Genomic DNA, 15,676 nt, shown 5'->3' on the forward strand with positions numbered 1-15,676 from the left:
GGGTGGGGGAAAATTGTGTGCATTTTTATCTTTAAAAATGGACATTTGCATAGAGGAAGTTTGTGATGCTGGCATGTTAGGAAGAACAACCTGAATCTGTGGCTTAAATGGTCTAAATGATGAAAGTGGGAAAAATGGAGAAGATGCTGAATAAAAACCAGTTCTTAGTCCTGACCGATCTTTGAAAATATTTCTTTTGGAACCAGAATACTGGTTCTCATCTCGTAATGGAATTACATTGAATATAAATATTTTTCAGCTATTTTCCTAGTAATGTTAAGATTCCATGCTTACTGGTCCTTCAAATTTCTAAATGAGAAATTTCCCATAGTTTCAGTTATGGAACTCCACGCTATTTCCATCATTTTAACGTGCAAAATATCTAATACAAAGTCAGATTGAGAGTTTTGTAGTGAATATTAAACTTTGCTATATGTTTGAAAATAACATCTTACTATACTTGTTTTATCACATTTATAATCATTTGTCTTCCCTTTAGCTACTTATCAACTCCTCCTATTTTTTTTATAAGAATTGCATATTTTTTTCCTCAAATGCTTTAGCAGCCGTATCGTTAACTAGAGTTCAATATTTTTGCAGTTTTTAGTGTAAAACTTTTATACAATGTAATACGTGAGTCCTGTCGTACTTCGGTGGGTTTTGGCAAATGCTGTGTATCTCAGGCCAGCCTCTGTCAAGGTCTAGAGCATTGCCATTGCAAAGTTCTGTCGTGGACTTCCGAGTCGATTTCTCCCCTAAGCCCTCAGAGCCAAAACCTCTTCTTACTTTCTTTCATCATCAGTTAGTTTGCTTGTTGAGAACTCCAATTAAATATAACCATACAGTATGTATTCTTTTGTGTAAGACTTACCTTACTCGGAATAATGTATTTGATATTCATCCATATTGTGTGTTTCGATGGTTTGTTCCTGCTCATTGCTAGTATTCCGTTGTATAAATATATTACAACTGATTTGTTTTCTCATTTATGGCCATCTGTTTCCAATTTTTGACTATTTTGAATAAAGCTACAATTTGATTCAATAATATTCTTAAGCATTTTTGAGTATTTTGGTGTAATATTTTTGCATCTATGTCCATGAAGGATATCTGTCTATAATTTTGCGGTTGTATTTTTATGAAATATCAGTATTAGGATTATTCTGGCTTCTTAAAATGAGTTAGCACATGTTCCCTCTTTAATTTTTTTAAGCCTTTGTATAAATTTGGGGCTATTTTTGCTTTTATGTTGGAAAGGGGACTCTTTTGATGACAGATTTAATTAATGTGTTAAATGTAGGACAGTTCAGATTTTTAATTTAATTTAATGTCAGTTTTGGTAAAAGCTGTTTCTCTCTGCCTGCAGCACTAATTTATTTCGTCCACAATTTCAATGACGTTTTGGTGTAAAGTGGATCATAATATTGCTTTATTATCCTGTAAATATCTGTAGGATATGTACTGAAAACAATACATCTGTGCCTCTTATTGGTAGTTTGTGTTCTTTATTTTTGATGGGTCCTTCTGAGGCTTATTATTTTGTTGATCTTCTAAAAAGAAAAAAAGAAAGGAGACAAGTTTTGGCCTTACTAATTTCTCTATTGCTTGTCTGCTTTTTATTTCATTACTATGTACTGTTATCTGATCATGTCTTTCATTTAACTTTCTTTGCCTGCAGTTTCCTCTTCTTTTCATAGCTTCCTAAGGTGGACCTTTACACCATTGAGTTTATACTTTCCTCTTCTCTAACGTAAGCAGTTAGAGCTATAAATGTACTCCTAAATGTTGCTTTAGCTGTATCCCGCCCATATTGATATGTTCAGTTCTAATTAGTATTCAGTATGACATATTGCCTGATTTCCCCTGTTATTTCTTCTTTGGCATCTGGATTGTTTAGAAGTCTGTTGTTTAAATTCCAAATATTTTGTTTTATTCTCCTGGTTACATTATTTTTTTATGGCTTTCTAATTTAATTCCTAATGGTCAGAGACTATATTTGTACAATTTTAATTCTGTTAAATATATATATATATATATATATTTTTTTTTTTTTGCGTGTCATGGTGCAGTACGTAGTCTATCATATTGAATGTTTATTTTGCACTTGGAAAAAATGTTTATTCTCTGGTTGTTGAGTATGATGTTGTATGAATATTTATTAGATTGAGATGTTGAAGATACTGTTCTAAATCATCTCTATCTTACTGAATTTTTGTCTAATTGTTCTATCAATTACTAAGAGAGCTAAAATTGCTAAAATTTCCAGCATTGTTTTTGCAATTGTCTCTTTCTCCCTTTAAATGTGTTTGTTTCCAGCATTGTTTTTGCAATTGTCTCTTTCTCCCTTTAAATGTGCTTATTTCAGCTTCATGTATTTTAAGTCCTGTTAGTAGGATTGCACACATTAATGATTATGTCTCCTAGATAATTTGATACTTTTATCATTATAAAATTTTCCTCTTTGCACCACGGCATATGGAGGTTTCAGGCTAGGGGTCTAATCGGAGCTGTTGGTGCCGGCCTACACCACAGCCACAGCAACGCCAGATCCAAGCCGTGTCTGCAACCTACACCACAGCTCACGGCAATGCCGGATCCTTAACCTGATGAGCTAGGCCAGGGATCAAACCCGCAACCTCATGGTTCCTAGTTGGATTCGTTTCTGCTGAGCCACAATGGGAACTCTCTGCTTTAGGAAGTAAAATATGCATCTTTAAGTTTTCACAGTGAACTTAGAGCTAACATTGTGCTATTTCACATAAAATGCAGAACCTTGTAACTGTGTGTAGATTTCTATAATATCCCTCCCTTTATGCTCTCATGGACATAATATTTCATTTCCATATACATTATAAACTCCATGAGACAATGTTGTAATTTTGGCTTTAAATCATCATGTGAATTTTAATTTAGGGGACAAGAGAATAGTCATTTATCTTTACTTCATATTCGCTGTTTTCAATATTCTTCATTCTTCCTGAGGATATGAGTTTCCAACTGGTATAATTTTTCTTCAGCCTCAGAACTGCTTTTGGCAATTCTTTTAATTTAGGTCTGCAGGAAACAAATTCTTTCACTTTTTATCTGAAGATATATTTTCCATACATTCTAGGATACTATTTCTAGATATAGAATACTTGGTTGACAGTTTTTGTTTGATATTTTGCTTTCATCATCTTAATGATATTTTCCAACTATTTTATGGGTTCCAAGATTTTTTGGTAAGTAAATGGCAAAATGATTTATTTTTTTCCCACTGTAAGTAGTGTGTCATTTTTCACTACTTTAAAATTTTTTCTAGTTTTCTTTGGTTTTATGCAGTTTTATTTTAATATACCTAAGTATGTTTCTCTTCACATTTTTCCTGCTCAGAAATTTGAGATTCTTAAATCTTTCAATTTGTGTCTTTCTCCACATTTTGAAAAAAAAATCCAGCTGTTATTTCTTCAAAATATATATTATTTTCCATTCTTTCTATTCTTCTGAGACTCTGATTACATGTATAAACAGATCTTTTGGTATTGTAATATCAAAAAAGCATTGTTAATTTATATTTCAATCTTTATTTTTTCTATTTCATAGATTGGATAATTCCTATTGGATCTGTCTTCAAGTTCACTGAATATTTCTTCTGTCCTCTCCTTTCTCCTGTTAAACTCATTCTGTACATTTTATATGTCAGATATTTATAAAGCAGTTATTTTCAGGGCGTTCCCATTGTGGCTCAGCAGTAATGAGCCCAACTAGTATCCATGAGGTTGTGGGTTTGATCCCTGGCCTTGCTCAGTGGGTTAAGGATTTGATTTTGCTCTGAGCTGTGGTGCAGGTTGCAGATGCAGCTCAGCTCTGGCATTGCTGGGCTGTGATATAGGCCAGCAGCTGTAGCTCTGATTCAACCCCTAGCCTGGGAACTTCTATATGCCACAGATGTGGCCCTAAAAAGAAAAAAAAAAAAGAAATCAGTTATTTTCAGCTCTAGAATTTCCTTTTTTTGCATAGCCCATATTTATCTAATGAGAGTTCCTATGTTTCCATTCATTGCAACCATATTTATACTTATTACTTTAAATGTGATTAAAAGCATACTGTTTTAAAATCTCTGTCAGTTCCATACCTAAATCATTTTTAGGTTGGTCCATGTTGATTTGATTGTCTTTCATCTAGAAGATTTGCCAAATATTTGTTTCTTTTTTTCTTTTCTTTTTTTTTTTTTTTTCCTCTTCTTGGACTGCTCCCTTGGCATATGGAGGTTCCCAGGCTAGGGGTCTAATCAGAGCTGTAGCCGCTGGCCTACGCCAGAGCCACAGCAACACACGATCTGAGCTGTATCTGCAGCCTACACCACAACTCATGGCAACACCGGATCCTTAACCCACTGAGCAAGGCCAAGGATCAAACCCACAACCTCCTGGTTCCTAGTCAGATTTGTTAACCACTGAGCCACGACGGGAACTCCCAAATATTTGTTTCTTTTTATCTTGAGAATACTTTATTGGATTCTGACATTGTGAATTGACATGTTGCAGAAACTCTGGAGTCTCTTTTATTCCTCTGACGAATGTTGATATTTTTATTTTAATGGGTAATTAAATTGATTGATTGTAATGAAAATACAAATGTTTTTCTTTGGCAACAACCTATCAATTAAGTTTGCATGTTTGTTTTTTCTTTATCTGTGCTGCTGCGGGTTTGCTTTATGCATGCATGGTTCAAGACTCAGGGTGGAAATAGGGGCCAAGTTTATCACAGAACTTGGGACCTCTCTACTGTACCAACTTTCTTCTTTCCATTATGTTCCCCTCACTCTTCAGCAGCTATGGCTTCCATAACCTCTATTCTCTTGAACTTCAGGGCAGAAAAAATTTGACTTTTCTATTGAACTTCAGTTTATTCTCAGACAAAAATCCATAAAATTTCTCAGACAGAAAATTTAATGCATCTGAGTCCCTTTTGCTGAGTATATGGTTCACTCTGAAATCTGTTTACTTTTGTTCACATTTTTTCAAGTTGTTGGCTTCTGTGTTTGTGTAGAGTTTTGGTTAATATGTTTGGGAATGTCAGTTTGATGAGAGTTTGATTAGGCTTTCAGGAATGATAACTCTCTTCAAACTATTTTGATCTTATATGTGATCAATTAAAAAATTGACAGGCTTAAATTCCAGTATTTTTTAACAACAGCTTTATTGAGATGATTTACATACCACAACATTTTAAAGTTTAAAATGCAGGGTTTTTAGTGTATTCACTGAGTTAAGCAAGAATCACCACCGTCCAATTTTAGAAAATCTTCATCACCTGAAAAAAAAACCTGTATCCACTAACAGCCTTTCTCCATTCATCTTCCCTCTGGTCCTTAGCAACCACTAAACTACCTTCTAACTATTTGGACTTAGTTTTCATGATTTATATATATTTCATTTAAATGGAATCATAGAATATGAGTTCTTTTGTGACTGACTTCTTTCACTTAGCATAGTGTTTTTAAACTTTATCCATGTTGCATACTTATAGTATTCTATGCCTTTTTAATGACAAATGATATTCCATTTTATAGATTTGCCACTTTTTGTCTATCCTTTCATCAGTTGATGAGCATTTGAGCTGTTTCCAGTTTTGGGCTATTATGAATAATACTGCTGTGAACATCCTATACAAATGTTTGTGTCAATATGTGTTTTTATTTCTCTTGATATATATCTAAGAATGGGATGACTAGATCATATAGTAATTCTATTTTCAATTTTTGGGGAAACTGGGAACCTCTTCTTAAAGGATACGCCAATTTACATTACCACCAGAAATGTGCTAGGGTTGATGAAGAAGGACTTAGGTTTGTCAGTTTTCTATGTGTTTTCCATATGCCTTGCTTGGGTCTGTTTTTCCCTCTGTTTTTCATTACTACCTTCTTTTGTATTAACAAGGTATTTTCTAGTGTATAATTTAACATTTTTGTTGTTTCTTTTATGAATATCATGAGTTTTTAAAGTTATTTTCGTAGTAACTTCCCAAGAACATGTAAATAACATTGTGTTTATAACAACCTAGTTTCTATTAGTCCCAACTTAACTTGAATAGTATACAAAAAATTTTGTACTAATATAGCCCATTGCTTTTCCACTCTTTTATGCTATTATTGGCATACAAATTACATCTTTATACATTTTAAGTCCATAAACACTGTTTTATAAGTATTGTTTTACATAGTTGCTTTTCAAATGAGATAGAATAAATTAGTTACAGACAAAAATATATTTGTATTTCATATATATTTACCTATGTAGTTACCTAAGCTGGTGCTCTTTATGTATTTATGTGGAGAAAAATTACTATCTGGTGCCCTTTTATTTCAACCTGAAGAGTTCCCTTTAGTATTTGTTGTAGGGTAGGTCCAGTAGTAAATCATTTTTTCAGGGTATTTTTTTTTTTTTTTTTGTCTTTAAATTCTTAAATTTGCCTTCATTTTTGAATGATTGTTTTCTAGGTTTATGGTCCTTTTCTTTCAGCCCTTTGAGATAACATCTCACAGCATCCTGGCTTTCTTGATTTCTGATATTAAGTCAGTTGTTATTCTTATTGAAGTTTCCTTATACATGTTGAGTTTATTTATTTGTTTACTCTCTCTGTTTTTGCTTTCAAGTTTCTCTTTTTGTCTTTTGACAGTATGACTGCAGTGTGTCTAGGTGTTGCTTTCTTTTGGTTTATCCTACTAGAGGCGGTTCAAGATTCTTAGATATGTAGGTTAATGTTTACCAAATTTAGAAGGTTTTCAGCCATTCTTTCTTGAAATATTCTTTCGGCCTTTCCTGCCTCTTTCCTCTTCTTCTGGGACTCACGTGATGCATATGTTGATATACTTGATGGTATCTCTCAGGTTTCTGAATTTCTGGTCATTTCCCTTCATGTATTTATTTTTCTCTGTTCCGCAGACTGGATAATTCCATTTGACCTCTCTTCAAGTGTGGTTATATTTCTTCTGCCAGGTCTTATCTGATGTTATTCCCCTCTAGTGAATGTTTCATTTTAATTATAATACTTTTAAACTCTGATATTTCCATTTTGTTTCATTTTATAATTTTAACCTCTTTTTTAGTATTTTCTGTTTGCTATGACATTATCATACTTTCCTTTAGTTTTTAAAATGTAATTCTATTTCCTTAGTTGAGCATATTTGTGATATCTTATTTAAATTTTTCATCTTATAAGTCCAGTATCTGTACTCTACAGAAATAGTTTCTATTGCCTGTTTTCTTTCTTATGTATTGAGCATACTTTCCTGTTTCCTCATGTGTCTTGTAATTTTTTTTTTTTTTTTGTCTTTTTGCCATTTCTTGGGCCGCTCCCGCGGCATATGGAGGTTCCCAGGCTAGGGGTCTAATTGGAGCTGTAGCCACCGGCCTACGCCAGAGCCACAGCAACGCAGGATCCGAGCTGCGTCTGCAACCTACACCACAGTTCACGGCAACGCCGGATCGTTAACCCACTGAGCAAGGGCAGGGATCAAACCCGCAACCTCATGGTTCCTAGTTGGATTCGTTAACCACTGTGCCACGATGGGAACTCCGTCATGTGTCTTGTAATTTCTTGTTGAAATTGGATATTTTAAATAATATAGCATGGTAACTCTGGGAATGCCTCTTCACCCAGATTTTGTTGTTTTTGTTGCTATTTATTTTTTTGGTGAATTTCCTGGGAAATTCTGTAACACCTTATTCTTTTTTATGTGCATCCACTAAAGTCTTATCTCTGCTTAGTTGTCTTAGTGGCCAAATAGTGATTGCATAGAGATGTTATTAAATTCCCTGAACAAGTAAGCCTCTCGCCTTTGTTGAAGGACCCAGTGTGTGTGTTGGCGTGGACTTTCAATTCTGGAGTTGTTTATTTATTTTTATTTTTATTTTTTTAATTGTTATTTCCCCAATACAATTTTTTTTCCTACTCTACATACATGTATACATTCTTTTTTCTCACATTGTCATGTTCCATCATAAGTGACTAGACATAGTTCCCAGTGGAGTTATTTAAAATTGTGTCTTAGCCTTCAGCTCCTGCTTTCACAGAGCCTTAAAGTCGGCCGTGAAGAGAGATTAGAGTCAAGTTTTTCTGTGGCATATGCCATGCACTGCACATGCAGATGGCCTTCTAGCTTCCCAGAAACATGTTAGATGTTTTCAAAACCCCTTATGAAGTGCTCCTTGTCCTTACTTTCCTTTTAACTTTTTGGTCATTTAATTACCCCAACTGGCATTGCTGCCCTAGGCAGCTATGATGTTAAATAATTGCCTCTGACAATTTTTGGCAAATGCCCTGTAGAGAAAAATTTATTCACCCAGTGAGCTATAAGTAAGTACAAATAAAGACAAGTCCTGAGAAAGAGCTTTTCCAGAGAGCCCGAGGTAGGTCAGAAAGTGACATTTCCTTGGGGATGGAATTTTAGGGGAGTTCCAAACCCATTCTCTGCACTTCCATGGCAGCTAGACTGCTGTTTTTCATTTACAGTGGTTCCAAAGTGGATAGTTACTGTTAAACTGGGAGGAAAAAGGTGAGCACAGGGCAAGTTAGAATGCTACAGAACTCAATATTCTTTTTCTTTTTCCATTTTATTTTATTTATTTTTTAAATGATTTTTATTTTTCCCATTATAGTTGGTTTACAGTGTTCTATTTCTACTGCACAGCAAAGTGACCCAGTCACTTTATATTCTTTTTCTCACATTACCCTCCATCATGTTCCATCACAAGGGATTAGATATAGTTTCCAGCGCTATACAGCAGCCTCTCACTGCTTATCCACTCCAAATGCAATAGTTTGCATCTCTTAACCCCAGATTCCCAGTCCATCCCAATCCCTCCCCCTCCCCTTGGCCGCCACACGTCTGTTCTCCAAGTCCATGAGAACTCAATATTCTTATTGAGATTCAACCATTTTTCTTAAATAAACTCTTCTTGGATTCTTGCAAGTCTTTGGTTAATTCCAGCAGCTCTTAAAAAGGATGATTTGACGATTGTTTATCAGTGTTTTCATTGCTCTTATGGAAGAGTAGATTTTTATAGGTCCTCACTTTGCCAGCACCGCTTCCCGAAAAGCAGAATAATTTATTTAATTAATAAATATTTCCATGTACTAAAATACTGATTAAATATGTCACACATTATTTGAAAACAGAAATTTAAAACAAATTTAATGAACAGTAACTATAAATAAAAATCTAATATTCCATATTGTATCTTAATAGACTATCTTCCCGGGATACAGGTGTCCTATATAAAAATTTGGGGAGGGAGACTTTTATCAAATTTATCTTCTGGTGCGATTGAGAGTGCAAAAATTTTGTCAGGGTTGGTAAGTTCTACTTATAATAAATAGTGATCATATATGTAATTATCAGTATATTTTAAAAGCTTTTAATTTAAGTTTTACAGTGTGTGGGCCAAAGCCAGCCTGCTGGGGCCAAGTCCAGCCAAGCCGATCTGCTTAAACTGCTTTCATGCTGCAAAGGCCGACTTGGGTAGTTGTAACAGAGACTGTATGGTCCAGAGAGACCACAAGGGTTACTATCTGGCCCTTTGCATAATTTTCTTTTTTTTCCTTTGGAGTAGAGCAAGATTCATGGTTTACATTGGACTCTAGTCTTTCTCAAACTCTGGGATATAGCCAAACCATTAACAAAATTTGATAACAAATATAGATTTCCTGGTTGGACCCTAGGGATCATAACATCAGTGAATGACTTGCTCCCGATTTTCAGTTGAGCCTGGTGGAGGAGGAGCCCTAGAAGAAGGGAGAATGGTGAGGGGAAAATGCTCATTTCCCTTAGGCCTTCCCTCCAGGCTCCTCATGCCTAGATGGTTCTCTCCCTTCATCCTTCTGTGTGTCAGTGTTCTCATAATCAGCCCCCTTCCCACACCTTCAGGAGTAGAGGGCGTAGATGAGTACTTGTTGTTCTGTGGGGTATGTAACAATCCTTTGCAGTCTCCTTAATCCCTGTCCACACTTCTCTTAATAATTCTTTTGTTCAAGTCCCCTAAGTTATAGTGACTTTACGGTACCTTTCCTTTCAACGTAGGGATCTAACCATCTAACCCAAACTCCAAGTCTTCTTAGTCTCCTTTTTTTTAGATTAAAACTTCAGCCTGTCTTTTTTCTACACTGAACTCCTGCTTTAAAAAAAAAAAAAAAACTGTCCCTTTCAATTTTGTGTTATCTTGAATTTTAAAACTGTACCTTCTGTTTCTTTCATCAAGTTGCTAATAAAATTATGAACAGTTTAGGGTTAAGAATAATACCTGCAGAGGGTTACTGGAACACTCCTCCCTGGTTGCTCTGATCCATTTATTACACCAGTTTCTAATCCGTTACTTAAAAAGCCTCTGGTCCTCATCTTCTTGGAGGTACAAGATCTCAGTGGTTACGCAAGTCTAGCTTCTCTCTGTTTGCCGATCTTCAGCTTCTGCCAGCGGCAGACCAGAATTCAGATATACTTGACAAATGGCAACCCAAGTATTTCTGACTTTTCAAACTTGACTTCTCTGTGATTACGACACTTGATGTCCTTGGGACATTCACCCGTCACAGCTGATCCCCTCTGTCAGTGTGGAGGTCCACCAGCGTTCTAACAATAAACATTTCTTGAATTTCCCTTTGTGGCCAGACTGCATCACACCGTGCACCTGAAGCTAGATAATTGAGATCAACCTGAAGTGCCTGGCAAAACAGGTTCCTTTGACGATAGCATGCTACATATTATTCACATGACATCATACATGTATATCTTCTGTTTGGAAAGTTCTCCATTACTTTATTGTGGGAAAGCATAAGAAAAGACAGTTTTTCAAAATTGCCCCATATATACTTTGCTCATAATTGCTTTTGGAATGGAATTCCCCATCAGGAATCTATCATTAAATATCCTCCAGGCAACATAACACAGGTGATCAGAAATTAACTGCTTACAGTACTGTGCATGTATGAAGATATCGTTCTTATTGGTATAATTATTTTCAGCTCCTAAGCATAATACTTTCATGAATCAAAATCAATTTTAAGACTCTGTCTTTTTAGGAGAAGGAAATTGACAGTAGGAAATGGAGAAAAATATGTACACAGATTTCAAATTTCAATTCTGATTCTACAGGAGGGCCAGGACACATGTGTGGACTCATCCCACGGCTTGTGTTTTCTGAACGAATTGAGGCCTCTTGGTAGCTAATGAAGAAAGGGCTGAAGAGGGCAGAATCATTAGTTCCCCCAGTGGTTCCTCTGTCTTCACTCTTGATGCCAAAATGGGGTTATATAAAAAAATGAAAACAGTTGAATTATGGAACAACTTTTTTCCTTGAATAATAGGTACTACTAATAAATGCTGAATGGCCAAAAAGCCCCAAAACATAGGCAAATATGCCTAATAAATAGTTATTTATATTGCAGCTTATGATTTCTTCAGTGGCCTCACCTGATACAGTCCATGAACCTGACCTCATCAAATGCGCAGGATGGTCTTCAGAGAAGCTGTTACAGAACTTACGTCTTGTATGGTTGCAAGACGTGCATTGGGGGAACCTCGAACAGTTCTGCGGAGTACCTCCAATGCCCCGAGTCTTGGGCAAGCTGGCCTCTTTGGGCTGTGGCTCTGACCTTGGATGTGACAGTTTCCTTCACCTCGTTAGAAATGGATGATAGTTCACGAGACTTGGTCCACCAAAATGTCTATTTCTTTGAATTTTTGAACCAGCTTCGCAACTGTGCTGTGGGAAATAGCAGCTCTTTCAAGATGATACGTATTAAAGGGCCCTGCTAGTCATTGTTACAAGCAGACCATTCATCCACGGAGCAGCATCAGCTCAATGCAGTCATCGTTCAGCAATCTGTAGAAAACATAAAATTATAATATTCATGTTTCCAAATTGTATAGACACCCTGTGTATACTAGGGATTCTTCAAAAAATTTTATTTGATTTCATGACAAATCTAGGGCTTGGCTTCTGCTACTCCTTCCATTTTGCAGAGGGACACATGCAGGCAGAGGGAGATGAAGTCACTGGTGCAATATCCCAGAGCTGGTAAATGGACATTGTGGGTCTTGGATTCGGGGAAGGAGAATAAATAAAAGAGTTTAAAATGAGTGAGGAAATATGCTAACTGGTAGAACACAAATATTTTGCTGTATGTTTGCATAACATGACCAAGTATTAATATAACCTGCTCTTTGGCTTGCACATTAGATGTCAGACTTTTAAGGAATGCCAGAGTGATATCCTGAGTGTTGTCCTAATAAGCTTCCTTCACCATAGAAGTGCTATGTGGCCTTTGACAAATGTTTAGCATCTCTGTGCTTTTGGAAGATGGAGGTGATTATTTTCGCCATCTACCAGGTGAGTTGCTATTTGAGAATTTGAATATAAATTGTTTTTTGATTTCCTTGGAAGAAAGTCATACTATAAAAACAAATTTGGGCTATTATAATGACAAGTGTGTGAGTGTACATTAATTTCCCCCTTATGTTCTTATTGCCAGCAGATGGAGGTCGAAATTGAATTGCTGCTGACTGTTGTCCCTTGTTATGGCCTGTGGAGATATGACAGTTGAGGAAGAACTTAGAGGAATGCCAAGTAGCAGAGCATGAAAGAGTAGGTGGGACCCACTGCCTTGGACACTTTATGGCTGAGAGCATTTGGCAACAAAAAAGCTGCAGCCTCTATATTAGCCCTGCAAATAGATCTCAACATCAACCATGCCCCCACCCTCACCTCTGTTTAATTTGCCCCATGATGGATGTATTTACCAAGATCTGTTCTTCTCATTTCCCGCTACCTCCCTGGACCCCTCATAAAATACCCAGATAATGAAATAGATCACCCTCGAGAGTTTCCTTGTTTGGTTGAAAAATTGGGCACAGGAAGCAGAGACCAGGCACATGACATGTCTTGTCTGTCCTACTTTTGATTCCTTTGGGTTTGTCCTGTTTTACGGTCAGTTTGACCAGGGATTTTCACCTGGAGTCTCTGGATGATCTTGCAGAGGTGCCTGACCCCAGGGACTAGAAGCACAGTATCTGGGCAGGGTACGGCACTCTTTTTTTTTTTTTTTTTTCCTTTTTCCATCAGGAGAGAGTCTATAGCTTTCACAAGATTCTCGAAGGTGCTTAAGACTTCAAAAAAGCTTATGAATTCCTGCTTTGGATCTTTGGTTTATGGGGCAGTGAAACTTTGTGTGTTTGCTTTAACGACCGAGACACAGCATTTTATGGGAACGAGAACAAGGGAGTGGTGGAGAAAAACAGCTTGGAGGGCATTATTACCTTTCCCAATCTTCATTTCTTGTCATGAATTATTAATCATGAGGTAACACTTCATCTGATGCTTTGCAAACTCTCCCCCTGGTAAGAACAGCCTAATTGAATTGGAGGAAGTGGAGCAAGAAGAGCTAAACGTGGTCTTTGATGGTTTCACCAAAAGCAATTATCCACACTGCAGCCTTCTCCACCTGTTTGAAAACCCAAGGCCCACTAATCCTGTGCCACAAGGGAACACATGGGAGGGGAGAGGCAAAATTAAACTGGTTGAGCTTCAAGCACGTCTTCCTTGAGAGTGTCTCAGTTTGGCTCGGGGTGTGTGCTGGGGTAGGAGAGAATGAGGGTCTGGACAGGGGTCTCATCCACGGGGAAGGAGGGGTGAGCCAGGTCAGCCTCTCGGGTTGCATTTTGGCAACGTCACAAAAACTGTAATGCAGGCATCCTAGTGGCTAATCCCACTTTTAGGGGGTTTACTTCAGCAATGTGTATGTCTAAATATTTGAGGCCATTTGTATATATCATAGAAAAGGAAGGTGTCATTAGACATCAAGATTAAACGCATTGTACGTGAAACTGTGCTGATGTTGTGTGTGAAATGTTTAAAAAGGGCACTAGAACAACACGCATGTAGGCAGAATAGAGGGTCGCATCCACATCGGTGAGAAATGTCTCGCTGGGGTTGGGGCGCGGGGTTGCATCGCATAAGCGCATAGGAACTTCTGGGATGTTAGGGTTGATGGGATTGCAGGCCGTTTACCTTTTCTTGACCTTTGCTTGTCTTTATGTTCATTTTGGTTTTTGTAATAAGCATGTACTTTTTTCTTTTTTTGGCGTTCAGTGTACAAGTTTAGGCCATAGCTTCCTTTGAGGGCCCACGCTCCAGGGTGAAAATGGGTTGTCCTGTGGCAAAGGACCAACTCCTACCGCCTCGGAAGTTGGGTTCCACATATCCGAGACAGAAGCAGCCAGCGGCGCTTGGAGTGGCGCCCGTGGCCCCCCAGGCCAGGGGACAGGCCAGTCCAGGCCCTGCCCGTGGTCTGCCTCGCACCCTTCTGTCCACCCCCAGGTCAAACCAAGAGGGTCTCGGCCATGTTAAATAGCCTGTGGAAAAGCTTCTAGAGACATCTGCAGAGAAAAGGGAGAAACAAATTAGCTGGGACGCCAGCAGCGCTTCCTGCTTCGTGCTGCGTCCGTGCTGGCTTCTCTTAGCTCCCGGGGCCGAGTCTGCTGGCAGCATTTCCCAAACGAGGCTGGCATCACCTGCCTGCCTTGAGCACAGAATGCCAGCTTGCTGGCTCTTCATTTCCACGGCCTCCCCAACGCCTCGCACGACACTCCAGCTCTAAGCGCAGTGAAGAAATGAACGCAGGAACGAAGAGCATCAAGGAACGGAAGCCTTCGCCGTCGTGGATTCCTCCAAATGCGGTGAAATCCGTGATGGTGAAACAGCTATTTCTCCAAAGAAAAGCAGAGTGGAACAGGTGTCCCCAGGGGGTCAGGAAGGAGGACTCCGCCTAGGGCAAGGGGGGTTCGGGGGGCCGGGACCGGGAGAGGCTGCTGCGGGGAGCGAGCGGAAATGAGAAGGCAGAGGCGGGCCGCGGCGGTCGCATTCTGCCGTCAAAATGGCATTACTGTGGGGCTGGAGGAACAAAGCTTGTTTGGTTTGCAGGGAAGTGGATTCTTGAATGGGTGAAAATTAAATCTGCAGGATGATTTGAAATGGAGCCGGGGCCCCGGACGATGTCAGCCACATAAGCAGGCGGGGCCGTTGCAATGATTTCCCTTCACCCCCCGGCTTCCTGGCCCGGGCTGATTATTATTAAGCATTTATGTGGCATTTCCTATGTACAAGTGCTTTACAATCATTTATTATTTATTCCTCACAACGTGAGAAAGCCACAAATCAAGGGCAGGGATAAAGTTAATACAATTTTATTAAACAAGAGGGCTGTGCCTATAGCAGCAGCTCAGCTGCAACAGAGAGTGTGACCTCACAGGCAAGAAGAAACATGGCAGTTACTTTTTTTCTCTCTGTGTGGCCATTTGCACTTTTAATCAGTTTTAAGCCAGGTGACCCTGCCCACCTGGGAGACCTCCCGGGAGCCGGGCAACCTGGTGTGCCAGCTGGAGGGAGAACCTGCCCCAGAACCTGTCCCTTTGGTCACAGCTTTGCCTCCTCCCCCACGTCTCCGTCCTTCCTCTGCTTTCAGGATGGAACTTCCTGTGTCTCTTTTTGCTTTGCTTTCCTTCCTACCCCCCTCTCTTCTTTCTTTCTTTTTCTATTTCTTTCTCTCTCATCCTTGTCTTTTTTCCTTTCCTCCTCCTTCTCATCCCTTCCTCTGACTCCTCTGCATTTTTCTCAGCTTCTGTCTCCCCCCCCCCCCCAGC

General features: G+C 38.6%; 1 protein-coding gene across 5 annotated transcripts in view; it reads left to right on the top strand.

Annotated features, from left to right (window-relative positions):
• Positions 1–15,676, top strand: part of LOC106510246 (uncharacterized) — a 433,353-nt gene that overhangs the window by 114,603 nt on the left and 303,074 nt on the right. The window contains exons 4-5 of one of the 5 annotated variants that reach the window (XR_002343747.2): positions 12,219–12,368; positions 12,511–13,861. The exons of 3 other annotated variants lie outside the window; for them this stretch is intronic. The gene's annotated coding sequence lies outside the window, so the exon portion shown is untranslated. Of the gene's footprint in view, positions 1–12,218; positions 12,369–12,510; positions 13,862–15,676 lie in introns of those variants that run through there. One more of the 5 variants, XM_085024159.1, reaches the window with a different exon arrangement.

Source organism: Sus scrofa, chromosome 4 (genome assembly GCF_054392235.1).
Source record: "Sus scrofa isolate SSC_HxYL_T2T_F1_AM1 chromosome 4, Sscrofa_HxYL_maternal_Yorkshire_Landrace_v2.0, whole genome shotgun sequence".
In the NCBI taxonomy this organism is placed as follows: Eukaryota; Metazoa; Chordata; class Mammalia; order Artiodactyla; family Suidae; genus Sus; species Sus scrofa.